The sequence below is a fragment of the Cupressus sempervirens genome, chromosome 5 (genome assembly GCF_028749045.1).
Source record: "Cupressus sempervirens isolate cs-2001-9-10 chromosome 5, ASM2874904v1, whole genome shotgun sequence".
Taxonomy (NCBI): Eukaryota; Viridiplantae; Streptophyta; class Pinopsida; order Cupressales; family Cupressaceae; genus Cupressus; species Cupressus sempervirens.
The window spans coordinates 1,027,438,555-1,027,458,705 of NC_143122.1; positions in this window are offsets into that span (position 1 = coordinate 1,027,438,555).

Here is a 20,151-nt window from a genome sequence, read left to right on the forward strand (position 1 = left end):
AACAAGTAATCTAAGTTTATTAATATGACATAGATAGCTATTGGAGATTGACAACCATGTATAAATAAGGGTGTATTTATTAATAGTATTTTAAATATTATGCACATTACATTTCATAAATGAATACGAAGTGATAATATTTACTTTTTAAGTCTTGTTGAGTTTGTGAAAGAATAAAATTAAAATTATATGCTTTTGTACATTCTTAAATCCTAATTATTTTAAAGGTTCCTATTGAGCCCCCCACACTAATGCAATTAATAAAGTAATCAATAATCACATGAAGATAATTTACCTTCAATACAATCTTATCCAAATTTCCTAAAACAAGTTATTAAACCTTTATCAAATATCTTGATCCTACCTATGAGATTTAACGAGCATGTCTAAAGAACAGTGAACTGAAAAGACGTAGGATCTCTTGATCATGTCAAACACTCACTTGCAAAAATACTATCAACATTGAAATATATTATCAATTTGAAGATCTTATATTCTACGTTCACATCATATGAACTTCACATCTAGTCCACATTAAGTCCACAACCATCCAAAATATTTTATCTCCTATATATATCATCTTAACCATCAAAAGTGGTATCAGAGAAAGCACTGTTAGGTTAGATTTAGTTATGAGGATTAAAAAATAAGAAGAAAAGAAGTTGCCAAGATGCTTCCAAAGATTAATATGGAAACAATAGTTATAGAGGAGATAATCTCTTTCCAATAAAAATGAGTGATTAAGGGAAATCTTGATGCAAGACACTCAATAGTAAAAAGTGACAAAAGAAGACAATTGGTCAAATGATATTTGAGTGACCATGAAGAAGAAGAAGAGGTGGTGAGGAAAACACACCATAAAAAGAATATGAAGGAGAAAGAGTTGTTAAAGAGATTAGGTTGCTAACAGTTGCCAAGAAACATGGTTCTAAAATCAAGATTTACCTCCTAATATATTTAGCTAGTGTGAATGGAGAACCTTGCTTCTAGATTCGATAGGAGAAATGAATACATTCTTCAATTTTGAAGAGATGCCTTAGGAATATAAATGAAATTAGGCAAGGAATAAATGAAAATATCATGCATTTCTATAGTAGAATTATATAGAAGATAAGTAAGAAAAAGAAATGCAAGGAAAATATTATATCCTCGGATAGAATGCTAGAAAACTTTGAAGGGAAAACTATTACCTAGTTACAATGCCATTATGTGGTATACGATGTTGAAAACTCTTTAAAAAAAGGACATAGATACATGAAGCCCAAAAAATGTGGCTTGTCAGTTTAGCTTTAGATCATCCCACATGGAAGAATATGTTAATAAGGTCACAAGATATTTGAATGCAATAATGTATAAGATATAGGAAGAAATGAGCCTCACATATCCTAGTATTGTAGAATAATGTTATCGATTTTCCTTAAAGGTTGAAGAAAAGTTATATGGGAAGAAATAGAGGAAGAATAGAGGTCAGAGAAAGACAATGGCAATGCGAATTCTCCATCATCCATGCATCTCCTAAAAGTGCAAAATCCTTGTGTACTGCCTACCCCCATTTTTCTTTCAGTTATAATACCAAACTCCTTTAGGTCAGTTTTCATGTGTATATGATTTGATTTAGTGGTCTTTGGTTACCTAGTTTGTTGATACTATTTTTGTGATTTGATTATATATTTGATGAGCTACTTTGTACTTGAGTTATTTCATACATTATTGTATTTCTTGATTATTCCTTTGATGATGTTGTTTCAAATGCCTTTATATAATAATTACAATTATGTTCATGATGATTATTATATATTGATTCTGAAAACCTATCCCATACTTACGTGTGTATGGTGTACATGTATGTTTTATTTTATGATTGACATATTTGATGTGATTGAGGGAGCGAGTCATAGTCACCTAAGAGTCAAGATCTATATGATTTACTACTCCCTATCATAGCATGTTTAGTTTAGATATTTATACATATGTACATGTTGTCTTTTTTGTAGGTTGCAAGTACCATGCATTTGTTAGTTTGTGGTGACTGATTAGGAAAGTACCATACATACTTCATAAATTTTTTTAAAAATTGGGTTGTGGCCGACATATGGCTAACATATGGCCAACATGTTGTAACCCTAAAGTAGCATAAAATTACTTGTATAAATGGGCTTAGGGTTAGGTATTTTCATTAAGTTGTGATGTGAAATTGGTTATTGCAGTGGTATTGAGTTGTAAGGGATTACAGATTGTAATCAGGTTGTAATCACTGGATTGTAATAATATCGGACTTGTTGTTTGGTGGGCATAGCCTAGGGATTGGGTGAACCATGTTAAATCTTGGTGCCTTGTATTCTTTTCTATGTGACCTATTATTTTTTGTTACTAGTTATATTTTCATGTAATTGTTATTTTCTATCTGTGGTTTAATCCTAACAGCATTGACTTCCTTGAATTACTAGGATGAGTTTGCTCTATTGCAGTATCTCAATGGTAAAAGATGGGAGATAGTTTTCAAGTCCAAATCCTAAACTTGAACCTACTTTTGTTCTAAGCAAAAGGACAAGTATCTGATTTCTCTACCCTTTCGAGTTTGTCAAAGTAACGTGAATTTGAGAACATTACCAGTGTGTTTGACTTTCATATTTTCTTTTAGTTGAGTTTCTAATTGGAGTATGTGATGTATTTTTTTATTTTAAGTTTGATTATTAAGCCAAGGAAATTAATTTAATTAATTAATTAAATGAGAATCTTAGGAGAGAACTAATATTATACTATATTTAATTATTTAGGAATTAATTAAATAAAAGACTAAAATTTAAAAGACTTAATTAAAAGTATAATCTTTGAAATTAGAAGTAATTATAATAGCTAAGGCTAATTTTGGCGTAACTATAATTATTGAAATGAATAGCAATAATTTTATTGTTGCATTTAAAAATATGAGCTTTAAATATTATTATTAGTTAAAATAATAATTATGTTTTCCAAAACACATCTTGCTAAATGAAATGGGAATAATAAAAGAAAGTATTATTCTAGTTAAAAGCACTAAGTGTGCATAAGAGAATTAATTTAATTAAAATAATAAAAGATTATTTAAGTGAGAGGCTTTTATTTTTGTGATGTGGAGCCTAATCAAAATTGGAGGTTAACTTTTTCTAACTTTATTCGATGTGATTTCCCCCTCGGAGTTTACTATGGGGGTTTAAAGGCAACACCCCTTGTGGGATCCTTGGGTAGAGCCCAAGGTGCACTCCCTATTGTAGTATAGAGTGGGGTCAAGGGGCAATGCCCCCATGGGGGTTTTTAGGGGCTTGACTGACTTAATTATTGTAAAAGGCATTAACTAATATTTTTCTAAGGGCTAAATTATTCTATCCCTCCTTTTGTAAGTGGCCAAAAGCTTGTATAAAATGGCTTAGGGTTAGGGATTTCAACAAAGTATGTTGAGATTGTAGCTTCTTGCAGTGGTATTGATTTGTAAGGTATTGTAGATTGTAATCAAGTTGTAAGAACTAGATAATAAGAATATTGGACACACTATTAGGTAGACGTAGCCCAAGGATTGGGCAAACCACATTAAATCTTTGTATCGTGAGTTCTTTAGATGCGATTATTTTCTTATATTGGTTATATTTGGATATAATTATTATTTTTGTGTCATTAATCATAACAAGTGGTATCAAAGAAAGGATTTTTTTTATTTATCCTCTGTAGGATGGTCTCACAGTTGAGTAGGAGTGATAGAAGACAAGGGTACAAGCTGAAGGTTCAAAAGTTTAATGGGAAAAATGTTTAGTTATAGAAAATGCAAATAGAAGACTATATTTATTTGAAGGATTTATGATGCAATGGACAAGTGTGATGTGGCCTAACCAATTTCACAAAGGTGAAAATGTGCAAGGGAAAGGCAATGTTCCCCAAACCCACAAAACAACAACTATCCACTATACAACTCCTACACCCTCCCAATGACTATGATGGATGTATTTCAATTATTTAAGGTGGATTCAAGAGGTTCCAAGTGGTTTCAGACCCCAACCCAATCCTAGCACTCAAGTCCTTCAAAATTGCCTAGTAGGCCTAATTGCCCCCAACTAGGTCTACAATGAGAAAGATTTGAAGTTTTCTCCACACTTTTCCAAAGTAATCTTCAAAAAAAAGGTTTTTAGATACCCATTTCGGCCTTATTGAACATATGTAAAACTCAATATAGGTTGTTTTGGACCAACAACCAGATCCCCAAACTTGGCACCCTTTTTAGGCATAAAATAGGGCAATTTTACAAAGCAAGTACATGTTACCTATACTTCCTATTAGTGAACAGATTTTCCTTTGAGAAAATGTATGCAATTCTGACCCTGAACGCCAAAGTGAAAGGACAAACTAACACCAACAGTTGGATAGGTTATTATTAGATTAATAACCTTCCTCTGAATTTTATTAGGTACAACTCCTCGTGCAAGATTTACAATGAATTAATTATAGGTACTTTTAACCAGAAAGCACAAAAGGATACCAAGCATCTATCCGTAAACACAGAGTAGACGCGAAACCTAAGAATTGAAAAGAAAGGAAACATAATACAACAGATTACACAAAGTTAATTTGCTATACACTGTATCACATAGTGTAAATGAATACCTAACCTCCTCTCTCGTGAGAGAATCAAAATTAGAGCTCTAAAAGATGTTTGGAATGTCAACGTAATAAAGAAACAGTGACAACAAACTTTAATTTCAGGAAAAATTGGAAATGACTCAAAGTCCAAATTCAGTGGAAGGAAAAATACATTATCAACAAAGTATAATATGTTTAACCTTCAGGCTCCCTTCCCTGATTGTAAAAGAACACAAGGACTCCTTTACACATTACAATCAAACCATTATTTACAGAAAAACTAAAATTTCTTTCACAATATTACATCAATCACCAAAACCTTTTCTCTATCTCAGACACACAGTTCAGAAACAGAAAAATCTGCCCATGCTCTGCCTCTCCCTGTCTCCCAAGGAAATAAAAATTATTTTTGCTAGATCTCCTCCCTGCCTGAAGCCTAAAGTCTGTAGCCTGGAAGAAGCTAGCAAGAAGAATTGAATAGGAAAAAGAATGGGACCTCCTGTAGCACAAAGTCTCAGAGAAATCCAATCTTCCCTCCTATCACTGTATTCACAGCCTCTATTCTATTGTAGCCCAAAGTCTCCCAGCAAAAACTCAGAAAACTGGAACCCCTTCTATATCTTACCTTCTCAATTAAATAGAATTCTGCATGAATCCCCCTTTCAGTTCCTGTAACTGCTTCTTGCCAGCTGTTTCTTTACACATTCCCAAGAAGTTTTTCATTTTCCCTCATTAGCTTACTTTCATAAACTTTATTAAAGTTTATTCTCATCAATAATAATCTTTTTCAAAGTTATTTCAGTGACCTTTCAGTTTTACAATATTTCCCTATGTGAGAGTCTCCAAAGATTATTAACCAAAGTTCTAACATCTTCATGTGGTTGTATCTGCTTTGGACAAGTGTACATAACTAATTGACAGGCGTCAATTAATGATTTTTCATCTTTGGATTAAATTTCCTTGGATATAATATTCAATTTTATATCTTTTCAAATTCATGACCCCTATGACATACTCATGCTGACAGGTGGCACTTGCTGGTGATGATGTTCTATCATGGTTTTATAACTGCCATTGATCGTTTTGATAGTGTCCCACTCAATCAGTCGTAACTCATTAACCAGGAATGAGTTTGAAAAACTCTTTGGTCAGATCATGTGTAACTGTCTTCTTAGAGACATATCTGAAATTGAGCCAAATCCAACGGTTTGATTGGAAGTTATGGGCCCCGCATTGAGACCCAAATTGATTGTCTGCATTCTGTAATTGTTAATTGCTGAGCCGATAGAGGCATGAACAGAAACCCATAAATCTTGATCCATACTTAATCTCATAAAAATATTTGGAAAATATTTAGATAACTAGATTTTCCAACAAATATCTTAAATGAAGCATGATCCAACGGTCCGATTGAGAGATATAGCCTTCGAAATATGACTATTTTCTGCCATCTGTAATTTATGACTGTTATTTCTGATCTGATAGTGGTGCAGTCAAGAACCTTTAACTTTTGATCCATATGAAATATGACAAAACTCTTTGGTGAAGATTTACAAAACTAGGTTTTCCAAGAAATATCTAAAATTAAGCCAAATCCAACGGTTATATTTGGATTTATGACTTCTGAAATATGACTATTTGTTTGTCATCATAGAATCTGTGTTTGCATGTTGTATTCTTGCATGGTGTTTCAGGCTTGCTGTCATAGGAGCACCGAAACTTTTCTTTATTAATGCTTACAGACATAGGCTCTATTGCACATGCTATCAAAGAGTTTTCTACCATTTCCATTGATTAGCACATTGAGAAGAATTGGCTATCAAGTTCTTCACACAGGAAGGATGTGCTGAATAGCATGCTGAGGATCTAAAATTCTACAAAACTTTGTCACCTTTCTTGCAGCCACAATGTGCACTTCTACTTCATCATCCATGAATCATTCACCAGTAGCAAGACTCTTCATAGGTGGAATAAACCAATCGATCAAATCACCCTTCTTCATCTGAGAACTAATTTGGCATAGTGGTTCAACATTTTGTTTTTTGACACTGATTCCATCCTCCAGTTGGTGGTCGATAATCTAGACTAGTAGAAAGAAATAGTGGCCAGATGATATATAAATAGGACTCACAAAATAGTTATCCAGTTCTCCAGTGAAGTTTTATTCAGATGACCATAACTCAAATCCTATGGAGAATATATAGTCAACAACAGAAATTTACTAAACCCAACTGTGAATCCTGATGTAGAACTGTTGTCAACGAAAGTAAAACTGCCATTGAACCATACATGTGAGCTTCTCAAAACAGATCATCGAACCTCTAAATTACTATACTGAATCATTGAACTTGACAATTTTGAGCCAGGACTTGAATTTGTAAGATGAACTAGTGAACCACCTTGTGCTTCTGAACCATCGAACTACTTTGAACTACTTTGAACTTCAGTTCGAAGTGGTTCAAAAACTCTAAACTTGAAGTTTTACTTTGATTGTATTGAACCTATAGGATGGGTTATTTGGACCACTAAACCATTCTGAACTACTTTGAACTACTTCAAACTTCAGTTCGAAGTGGTTCAAAGAGGTTCAACATCTGGAATTGAAAGCTTTAAAACTGTGACCATATTGGGTACTAACACTTCCAAAGATTCTGAGCTTCAAAAGTCCTCTAAAATGATCCCAATCAAAGGAAAATCAAATAAATTTGACTTCCCAACCTCTGCAAAAATGAAACCCCCAATTTGGCCTCTTACAAACCCTAAAATCTAGACCTTTCTCAATGTGTGACCTCCCAAGACAATATCAACCAACTGAAGGTTTATTATCCAAGTACAAGGTATATTTAGATGATATATACCATAAAATAACCCTCTCCAATGGATAGATCTCCAGGTACTACACTCTAGGCATGTATTTCATGCACCTACAACCACCAAACACCCATTAGAAGCCTCCATTCGTGCAAAATCTCAGCCAATAATTTTAAGAATAATTATTTAAAATAGAATATAAGTTAATTCTATGGGCATCAAATTCTTTCATCCATGGAATGACCAAATGCTTCCAAAGTGCCCAAAACTTGCACAAATCATTGCAAAAGTTGCTTGAAATCAACACTTTTGGTAAAATAAAGACCTATTTGTTTTAATGCACTAGAAATGGTTTAGATATCATCCCAATAGGTTCAAAATATCAATACAAAATAAGAAACCAATCTAATCAATCTAAACAATGCAAAATGCTCAAAAATGGAGTTTTATTGCATTCAAATGGTCAAATCTGTACATTTGTTGGTAAATCTATACCAATGCTCCTCCTTGGTGATCCTATACCTTTACCAAGATATACAAGACATACAACAACTTCCCCAACCATATTTCATTGCTAGGAATCCATAACAAAGGTTAAAACACTCAAATATTTATTTTCCCTCCAAATCTAGTATATAGTCGTTAAGATTCAAAATTTGAATTAAAAACCTTATTAAATTATTTTAACTCGTATTTTATTGGTTTCTACCACTTAAGAATTATTCTAATAAGTGGTCCTAGGACCCCTATGGACATATGTCGTCATTTATTGGGTCAAAGGGGGTCATAGGTCAACCTATGACCCCATTTGACCCATAAGAATGATTCTATTATATTGTTAGGGTTCCTAGGACCCCTAAGGACATATGCCATCATTTAATGTGTCGAAGGGGGTTATAGGTCAACCTAAGACCCCCTTTGACCCATAAGAATGATTCTATTATGTTTTTAGCATTCCTAAGACCCCTAGGGACATATGTCATCATTTAATGAGTCGAAGGGGTTCATAGGTCAACCTATGGCCCCCTTTGAGCCATAAGAACGATTCTAATATGTCCATAGGGGTCTTAGGACCACTTATGACATATGTCATCATGTAATAGGTCGAAGGGGGTCATAGGTCAACCTACGACCACCTTTGACCCATAAGAACTATTCTAATATGTCCCTTGGGGTCCTAGGACCCTTAGGGACATATGTCATCATTTAATGGGTTGAAGGGGGTCATAGGTCAACCTATGACCCCCTTTGACCCATTTGAACGATTCTATTATGTCCCTAGGAGGCCTAAGACCCCTAAGGACATATGTCATCATGTAATGGGTCGAAGGGGGTGATAACTCAACTTATGACCACCTTTGACACATAAAAATGATTCTAATATGTCCCAAGGGGTCCTAGGACTCTTAGGGACATATGTCATCATGTACTGGGTCAAAGGGGGTCATACGTCAACCTATGACCCCCTTTGACCCATAAGAATGATTCTATTATGTCTCAAGGGGTCCTCACATATGTCGTCTTGTAATGGGTCGAAGGGGGTCATAGGTCAACCTATGACCCCCTTTCACCCATAAGAATGATTCTAATATGTCCCTAGGGGTCCTAGGACCCTTAGGGACATATGTCATCATTTAATGGGATGAAGGGGGTCACAAGTCAACCTATAACACCCTTTGACCCATTTGGATGATTCTAATATGTCACTAGGGGTCCTATGACCCCTAGAGACATATGTTGTTATGTAATGGGTCAAAGGGGGTCATAAATCAACCTATGACCCGCTTGGACCCATAAGAATGATTCTATTATGTCCCTAGGGGTCTTAGGACCGCTATAGACATATGTCATCATTTAATGGGTCGAAGGGGGTCATAGGTTGACCAATCAGAATGATTCTAATATGTCCCTAGGGGTCCTAGGACTCCTAGGGACATATGTCATCATGTAATGGGTCGAAGGGGATCATAGGTCAACCTATGACTCCCTTTCACCCGTTTTAACTTTTCTATTATGTCCATAGGGGTCCTATGACCCTTAGAGACATATGTCATAATGTAATGGATTGAAGAGGGTCATATGTCAACCTATGACCCCCTTTGATCTATAATAACGATTCTATTATGTCCCTAGGGATCCTATGACCCCTAAGGACATATGTTGTCATGTAATGGGTCGAAGGGGGTCATATGTCAACCTATGATGCCCTTTGACCCATAAGAACAATGTTATTATGTTCCTAAAGGTCCTAGGACCCCTACGGACATATGTCATCATGTAATGGGTCGAAGGAGGTCATAGGTCAACCTATGACCCCCTTGGACCCATTTGAACGATTCTATTATGTCCTTAGGTGTCTTAGGACCCCTATGGACATATGTCATTATGTAATGAAGTCGAAGGGGGTCATAGGTCAACCTATGACCCGCTTTGACCCATAAGAATGATGCTATAAGTTCCCTCGGGGGCCTAGGACCCCTAGGGACATATTTCATCATGTAATGGGTCGAAGGGAGTCATAAGTCAACCTATGACCCCCTTTGACCCATAAGAAGGATTCTATTATGTCTGTAGGGGTCCTAGGACCCTTAGGGACATATGTCATCATTTAATGGGTTGAAAGGGGTCATAGGTTAACCTATGACACCCTTTGACCCATAAGAATGATTGTATTATGTCCTTAGGGTTCCTAGGACCCTTAGGGACATATATTGTCATGTAATGGGTCGAAGAGGATCATAGGTCAACCTATAACCTCCTTTGACCCATAAGAAGGAGTCTATTATGTCTGTAGGGGTCCTAGGATCCCTAGTGACATATGTCATCATTAAATAGGTCGGAGGAGGTCATAGGTCAACCTATGGACCCCTTTAACCCATAAGAATGATTCTATTATGTCCCTAGGGGTCCTAGGACCCCTATGGACATATGTTGTCATTTATTGGATCGAAGCGGGTCATAGGTCAATGTATTATCCCATTCGACCCATAAGAATGATTCTATTATGTCCCTAGGGGTCCTGGACAATGTCGTCATGTAATGGATTGAAGGGGGTCATAGGTCCACCTATGACCCTCTTTGACCCATTTCAACGATTGTAATATGTATCTAGGGGTCCTAGGACCCCTAGGCATATATGTCATCATATAATGGTTTGAAGGGGGTCATTGGTCAACCTATGACCCCATTGGACCCAAAAGAAAGATTCTATTATGTCCCTAGGTGTCCTAGGACAGCTAGGGACATATATCATCATATAATGAGTCAAAGAGGGTCATAGGTCAACCAATGACCCCCTTTGACCCATAAGAACGATTCTAATATGTTCCTAGGGGTCCTAGACATATGTCATCATGTAATGGGTCGAAGGGGTTGATAGGTCAACCTATGACCCCTTGGACCCATAAGAACGATTCTATTATGTCCCTAGGGGTCCTAGGACCCCTAGGGACATATGCCATCATGTAATAGGTCGAAGGGGGTCATAGGTCAACCTATGACCCCCTTCGACCCATAAGAAAGATTTTGTTTTGTCCATAGGGATCCGAGGACCCATAGGGACATTTGCCATCATTTATTTAGTCGAAGGGGGTCATAGCTCAATCTATGACCCCCTTTAACACATAAGAATGATTCTATAATGTCCTTAGGGGTCCTAAGACTGCTAGGGACATATGTCATTATTTATTTGGTCGAAGGGGGTCATAGGTCAACCTATGACCCCCTTTGACCCATAAGAATTATTCTAATATGTCCCTAAGGATCTTAGGACCCCTAGGGACATATGTCATTACTTTATAGGTCGAAGTGGGTCATAGGTCAACCTATAACCCCCTTTGACCCATAATAACGATTCTAATATGTGCTTAGGGGTCCTAAGAACCCTAGGGACATATGTCATCATGTAATGGGTCGAAAGAGGTCATAGGTCAACCTATGACCCCCTTGCACCCATAAGAACGATGCTATTATATCCCTAGGGGTCCTAGGACCCCTAGGGACATATGTCATTATGTAATGGGTCGAAGGGGGTCATAGGTCAACCTATGACCTCCTTTGACCCATAAGAAGGATTCTATTATGTCAATAGCGATCATAGGACCCCTATAGACATATCTCATCATTTAATGAGTCGAAGGGGGTAATAGGTTAACCTATGACACCCTTTGACCCATAAGAACGATTGTATTATGTCCCTAGGGATTCTAGGACCCCTATGGACATATGTCATCATGTAATGGGTCGAAGGGGATCATCGATCAACCAATGGCCCCATTTGACCCATAAGAAGGATTCTACTATTTTCGTAGGGGTCCTAGGACCTTTAGGGACATATGTCATCATTAAATGGGTCGAAGGGGGTCATAGGTCAACCTATGACCCCCTTTGACCCATAAGATCAATTCTATTATGTCCCTAGCAGTCTTAGGACCCCTATGGACATATGTCATCATTTATTGGGTCAAAGGGGACATATGTCATCATTTAGTGGGTCATAGATCAACCTATGACCCCCTTTGACCCATAAGATTGATTCTATTATGTCCTTAGCGGTAGTAGGACCCCTATGGACATATGACTCTATTTGACCCATAAGAAAGATTCTATTATGTCCCTAGGGGACCTAGGACCCTTAGGGACATATGTCGTCATTTGATGGGTCGAAGGGGGTCACAGGTCAACCTCTGACCCTCTTTGAACTATTTGAAAGTTTCCAATATGTCCCTAGGGGTCGTAAGACCCCTAGGGACATATGTTTTCATTTAATGGGTTGAAGGGGGTCATAGATCAAACTATGACCCCCTTTGACCCATACAAACTATTCTATTATGTCCCTAGGGGTCCTAGGACCCCTAGGGACATATGTCATCATTTAATTGGTCGGAGGGGATCATAGTTCAACTTATGACCCCCTTTGACCCATAAGAATGATTATAATATGTCCTTAAGGGTCCTAGGACCCTTAGGAACATATGTCATCATGTAATGGGTCGAAGGGAGTCATAGGTCAACCTATGACTCGCTTTGACCCATTTGAACGATTCTAATATGTCCTTCAGTGTCCTAGCACCCTACGGACATATGTCATCATGTAATGGGTAAAAGGGGGTCATAGGTTAGCCTATGACCCCCTATGACCCCCTTTGACCTATCAGAAGGATCCTATTATGTCCGTAGCCATCCTAGGATGCCTAGGGACATATGTCATCATTTAATGGGTTGAATGGGGTCATAGGTCAACCTATGACCCCCTTGGACAAACAAGAATGATTCTAATATGTCCCTAGGGGTCCTAGTACCCCTAGGGATATATGTCGTCATGTAATCAGTCGAAGGGGGTGATAGGTCAAGCTAAAACTGCCTTTGACCCATAAGAATGATTCTATTATGTTTCTCGACGTCCTTTGACCCTTAAGGACATATATCATCATTTAATAGGTTGAAGGGGGTTATCGATCAACCTAAGACCCCTTTTGACCCATAAGAATGATTCTATTATGTTCATAGGGGTCTTAGGACCCCTAAAGACATATGTCGTCATTTAATTGGTCGAAGTGGATCATAGGTCAACCTATGGCCCCCTTTGAGCAATAAGAACGATTTTAATATGTCCATAGGTGTCTTAGGACCCCTTATGAAATATGTCATCATGTACTAGGTCATAAGAACGATTCTAATATGTCCCTTGGATTCTTAGGACCCCTAGGGACATATGTTGTCATTTAATAGGTCAAAGGGGGTCATAGGTCAACCTATGACCTGATTTGACCCATAAGAAGAATTATATTATGTCTGTAGGGGTCCTAGGACCCCTAGTGACATATGTCATCATTAAATGGGTCGAAGGGGGTCATAGGTCAACCTATGGCCCCCTTTGACCCATAAGAATAATTCTATTATGTCCTTAGGGGTCCTAGGACCCCTAGGGACATATGATGTCATTTATTGGATTGAAGAGGGTCATAGATCAACCTATGATCCAATTTGATCCATAAGAACGATTCTATTATGCCCCTAGGGGTCCTAGAAATATGTCGTCATGTAATGGATCGAAGAGGGTCATAGATCAACCTATGACTCCAATTGACCCATAAGAAGGATTCTATTATGTCCCCAGGGGTCCTAGGATGGCTAGGGACATATATCATCATTTAATGGGTCAAAGGGGGTCATAGGTCAACCAATGACCCCCTTTGATCTGTAAGAACAATTCTAATATGTCCCTAAGGGTCCTAGACATATGCCATCATGTAATGAGTCCAATGGGGTCATAAGTTGACCTATAACCCCCTTGAACCCATAAGAACGATTCTATTATGTCTCTAGGGGTCTTAGGACCCTTAGGAACATAAGTCATCATGTAATAGGTCGAAGGGGGTCATAGGTCAACCTATGACCCCCTTCGACCCATAAGAAGGATTTTGTTTTGTTTGTAGGGGTCCTAAGACCCATAGGGACATATGGCATCATTTAATGGGTCGAAAGGGGTCATAGCTGAATCTATGACCCGCTTTAACTCATAAGAATGATTCTATAATGTCCCTAGTTATTCTAGGACCGCTAGGGACATATGTCATCATTTATTTTGTCGAAGGGGGTCATAGGTCAACCTATGACCCCCTTTGACCCATAAAAATTATTCTAATATGTCCCTAGGGGTCTTAGGACCCCTAGGGACGTATTTCATTATGTTATGGGTCAAAGTGGGTCATAGGACAACCTATGACCACCTTTGACCCATAATAATGATTCTAATATGTGCTTAGGGGTCCTAAGAACCCTAGGGACATATGTCGTCATGTAATGGGTCGAAGGGGGTCATAGGAGAACCTATGACCCTCTTGCACCCATAAGAACGATGATATTATATCCCTAGGGGTCCTACCCCTAGGGACATATGTCATCATGTAATGGGTCGAAGGGGGTCATAGGTCAACCTATGACCCCCTTTGACCCATAACAAGGATTCTATTATGTCAGTAGCGATCATAGGACCCCTATGGACATATATCATCATTTAATGGGTCAAAAGGGGTCATAGGTTAACCTATGACACACTTTGACCCATAAGAACGATTGTATTATGTCCCTAGGGGTCCTAGGACCCCTATGGACATATATCATCATGTAATGGGTCGAAGGAGATCATAGGTCAACCTATCGCACCCTTTGACCAATAAGAAGGATTCTATTATGTCCATAGGGGTCCTAGGACCCCTAGGGACATATGTCATCATTAAATGGGTCGGAAGGGGTCATAGGTCAACCTTTGACGCCCTTTTACCCATCAGATCGATTCTATTATGTCCCTAGGGGTCCTAGGACCCCTATGGACATATGCCATCATTTATTGGGTCAAAGGGGGTCATAGGTTATCCTATGATCCCATTTGACCCATAAGAAAGATTCTATTATGTACTTAGGAGACCTAGGACCCCTAGGGACATATCTCGTCATTCGATGGGTCGAAGGGGGTCACAGGTCAACCTATGACTTCCTTTGAACCCTTTGAAGGATTCTAATATGTCCTTAGGGGTCGTAAGACCCCTAGGGACATATGTTGTCATTTAATGGGTTGAAGGGGGTCATAGATCGAATTGTGACCCCCTTTGACCCATACAAACGATTCTATTATGTCTGTAGGGGTCCTAGGACCCCTAGGGACATATGTCGTCATTTAGTTGGTTGGAGGGGGTCATAGTTCAACCTATGACCCCCTTTGACCCATAAGAATGATTCTAATATGTCCCTTGGGGTCCTAGGACCCCTAGGGACATATGTCGTTATTTAATGGGTCCAAGGGGGTCATAGGTCAATCTATGAGCCCCTTCGACCCATTTCAACGATTCTATTATGTTTCTAGGGGTCCTAGGACCCCTAGGGACATATGTCATCATGTAATGGGTCGAAGGGGTTCAGAGGTCAACCTGTGACCCCCTTTGACCGATAAGAATGATTCTATTATGTTTGTAGGGGTCCTCGGACCCCTAGGGACACATGCCATCATTTAATGAGTTGAAGGTGGTTATAAGTCAACCTATGACCCCCTTTGACCCATAAGAACGATTCCAATATGTCCCTAGGGAACCCTAGAGACATATGTCATCTTGATGCATTTGAACAATTCTATTATGTCCCTAGGGGTCCTACGACCTCTAGGGACATATGTCATCATGTAATTGGTTAAATGGGGTCATAGCTCAACCTATGACCCCCTTTGACCCATAAGAACAATTCTAATATGTTCTTAAGGGTCCTAGGACTCCTAGGGACATATGTCATCATGTTATAGGTCGGAGGGGGTCATAGGTCAACCTATGACCCCCTTTAACACATAAGAATGATTCTATTATGTCCCGAGGGGTCCAAAGACCACTAGGGACATATGTCATCCTATAATGGGTTGAAGGGGGTCATAGGTCAACCTATGGCCCCCTTTCACCAATAAGAATGATTCTAATATGTCCTTAAGGGTCCTAGGATCCCTAGGGACATATGTCATCATTTAATGGGTCGAAGGGGGTCACAGGTCAACCTATAACCCCCTTTGACCCATTTGAACGATTCTAATATGTCCCTAGCAGTCGTATGACCCCTAGGGACATATGTTGTCATGTAATGGGTCGAAGGGGGTCATAGATTAACCTATGACCTCCTTGGACCCATAAGAACGATTCTATTATGTCCCTAGGGGTCCTAGGACCACTATGGACATATGTCGTCATTTAATGGGTCGAAGTGTGTCATAGGTCAACCTATGACCCCATTTAACCCATCAGAATGATTCTAATATGTCCTTAGGGGTCCTAGAACCCATATGTCCCTAGGGATATATGTCATCATGTAATGGGTCGAAGGGGATCATAGGTCAACCTATGACCCCCTTAGATCCATTTTACCTATTCTATTATGTCCATAGGGGTCCAATGACCCATAGGGACATATATAATCATGTAATGGGTCGAAAGGGATCATATGTGAACCTATGACCCCCTTTGACCTATAATAATGATTCTATTATGTCCCCAGGGGTCTTATGACCCCTAGGGATATATGTCATCATGTAATGGGTCGAAGGGGGTCATATGTGAACCTATGACCCCCTTTGACCCATAAAAATAATGATATTATGTCCCTAGAGGTGCTAAGACCCCTACGTACATATGTCATCATGTAATGGGTTGAACGAGATCATAGGTCAACCTATTTGCACCTTTGACTCATAAGAAAGATTCTATTATGTCCGTAGGGGTCATAGGACCCTTAGGGACATATGTCTTCATTTAATGAGTCGAAGGGTGTCATAGGTCAAGCTATGACCCCCTTGGACCCATAAGAATGACTCTATTATGTCTCTAAGGGTCTTAGGAGCCCTAGGCACATATGTCGTCATGTAATGGGTCGAAGGGGGTGATAGATCAACCTATGACCCCCTTTCACCCATAAAAAAGATTCTATTATGTCCGTAGGCATCTTGGGACCCCTAGGGACATATGTCATCCTTTAATTGGTTGAAAGGGGTCATAGGTCAACCTTTGACCCCCTTTGAACCATAAGAATGATTATATTATGTCCCTAGGAACATATGTCATCGTTTATTGGGTCAGAGGAGGTCATAGGTCAACCTATGAACCTCTTTGACCCATAAGAATGATTCTAATATGTCCCTAGGTGTCCTAGGACTCCTAGGGACACATGTCATCATGTAATGGGTTAAAAGGGGTCATAGGTCAACCTATGACCCCCTTTGACCTATAATAATGATTCTATTATGTACCTAGGGGTCCTAGGGCCCCTAGGAACATATGTCATCATGTAATGTGTTGAAAGGGGTCATAGGCCAACCTATGACCCCCTTTGACCCATAAGAATAATTCTAATATGTCCCTAGGGGTCCTAGGACCTCTAAAGACATATGTCATCATTTAATGGGTCGAAGGGGTTCATAGGTTGGACCCCTAGGGACATATGTCATCATTTAATGGGTCGAAGGGGGTCATAGGTCAACCTATGACCCCCTTTGACCCATTTGAACGATTCTAATATGCCCCTAGGGTTTCGAGCACCCCTAGAGACATATGTCATCATGTAATGTGTCGAAAGGTGTTATAGGTCAACCTATGACCCCTTTTACCCATCAAAATGCTTCTAATATGTCCCTAGGGGTCCTATGACCCCTAGGGGCATATGTCGTCATGTAATGGGTTGAAGGGGGTCATAGGTCAACCTATGACCCCCTTTGACACATAAGAATGATTCTTTTATGTCCCCAGGGGTCTTAGGACCACTAAGGACATATGTCATTATTTAATGTGTCAAACGGGGTCATAGGTCAACTTAGGACCCCATTTTACCTATAAAGACAATTTTAAGATGTCTTTAGGGTTCCTAGGACCCCTAGGGACATATGTCATCATTTAATGGGTCAAATAGGGTCGTAGGTCAACCTATGACCCCCTTTAACCTATTTGAATGATTCTTATATGTCCTTAGGGGTCCTAGGACCACTAGAGATATATGTCATCATGTAATAAGTTGAAGGGAGCCATTGGTCAACTTATGACCCCCTTTGACCCATAAGAATGATTCTAATGTGTCCCTAGGGGTCCTGTGACCCCTAGGGACATATGTCATCATGTAATGGGTCGAAGGGGGTCATAGGTCAACCTATTATCCCCTTTGACCCATAAGAACAATTCTATTATGTTTCTAGGGTTCCTAGAACCCCTAGAGACATATTTCATCATGTAATGTGTCGAAGTGGGTTATAGGTCAAGCTATAAACTCCTTTGACCCACACGAAGCATTATATTATGTCCGTAGGGGTCCTAGAATCCCTAGGGACATATGTTATCATTTAATGGGTCGAATGGGGTCATAGGTCATTCTATTATTTCCCTAGGGGTTGAAGGGGGTCATAGGTCAACCTATGACCCCCTTTGACCCATAAGAACGATTCGAATAGATCATGTAATGGATTGAAGGGGGTCATAGGTCAACTTATGACCACCTTTGACCTATAAGAAGAATTCTATTATGTCCTTAGGGGTCTTGGGAACCCTAGGCATGTATGTCATCATGTAATGGGTGGATGGGGGTGATAGGTCAACCTATGACCTCCTTTGACCCATAAGAATGATTCTAATATGTCCATAGGGGTCTTAGGACCCCTAGGGACATATGTCATCATTTAATTGGTCGAAGGGAGTAATAGGTCAACCTATGACCCCCTTTCACCCATTTCAATGATTTTAATATGTCTCTAGGGGTCCTAGGATGCTTAGGGACATATCTCATCATATAATGGGTCAAAGGGGGTCATAGGTCAACCTATGACCCCTTTTGACCCGTAAGAAAGATTTTATTATGTCCTTAGGGGTTCTAGGACCGTTAGGGACATATATCATCATTTAATGGGTCGAAGGGGGTCATAGATCAACCTATGACTCCCTTGGATCCATAAGAACAATTCTAATATGTCCCTACTGGTCCTGGACATATGTCATCATGTAATGGGTCGAAGGGGGTCATAGGTCAGCCTATGACCCCCTTTGACCCATAACAACGATTCTATTATGTCCCTATGGGTCCTCGAACTCATGGGGACTTATGTCATCATGTAATAGGTCGAAGAAGGTCATAGGTCAACCTATGATCCCCTTCAACCCATAAGAAGGATTCTATTTTGTCCTTAGGGGTTCTAGGACCCCTAGGGACATATGTCATCGTTTAATGGGTCGAAGGGGGTCATAGGTTATTCTATGACCCTCTTTGACACGTAAGAACGATTCTATTATGTCCCTAGGGGTCCGAGAACCCCTAGGGACATATGTTGTCATGTAATGGGTCAAAGGGAGTCATAGGTCAACCTATGACCCCCTTTGACCCATAAGAAGGATTCTATTATGTCCGTAGGGGTCCTAGGACCCCTAGGGACATATGTCATCATTAAATGGGCCGAAGAGGGTCATAGGTCAACTTATGAGCCCCTTTGACCCATAAGAATAATTCTATTATGACTTGAGTAGTGCTAGGACCCCTGGTGACATATGTCATCATATAATGGGTCAAAGGGGGTGATAGGTCAACCAATGACCCCCTTTGACCCATAAAAATGATTCTAATATGTCCCTAGGGCTCTTAGGATGCCTAGGGACATATGTCATCATTTAATGGGTCGAAGTGGGTCATAGGTCAACCTATGACCCCCTTGGACCCATAAGAAAGATTCTATTTTGTCCATAGGGTTCCTAGGACCCCTAGGGACATGTAATCATTTAATGGGTTGAAGGGGGTCATAGGTCAATCTATGACGCTCTTTGACCCATAAGAATGATTCTATTATGTCCCTAGGGGTTTGAGGACCCCTAGGGACATATGTTGTCATGTAATTGGTCAAGGGGGGTTATAGGTCAACCTATGACCCCCTTTGACCCATAACACGGATTATATTATGTCTGTAGGGGTCCTAGGACCCCTAAGAACATATGTCATCATTAAATGGGTCGAAGGGGGTCATAAGTCAACCTATGATCCCTTTTGACCCATAAGAACAATTCTATTATGTCTTGAGGGGTCCTAGGACCCCCGGTGACATATGTCATCATGTAATGGGTCGAAGGGGGTCATAGGTCAACCAATGACCCCCTTTGACCCATGAGAATGATTCTAATATGTCCCTAGGGGTCCTACGACCCCTAGTGACATATGTCGTCATTTAATGGGTTGAAG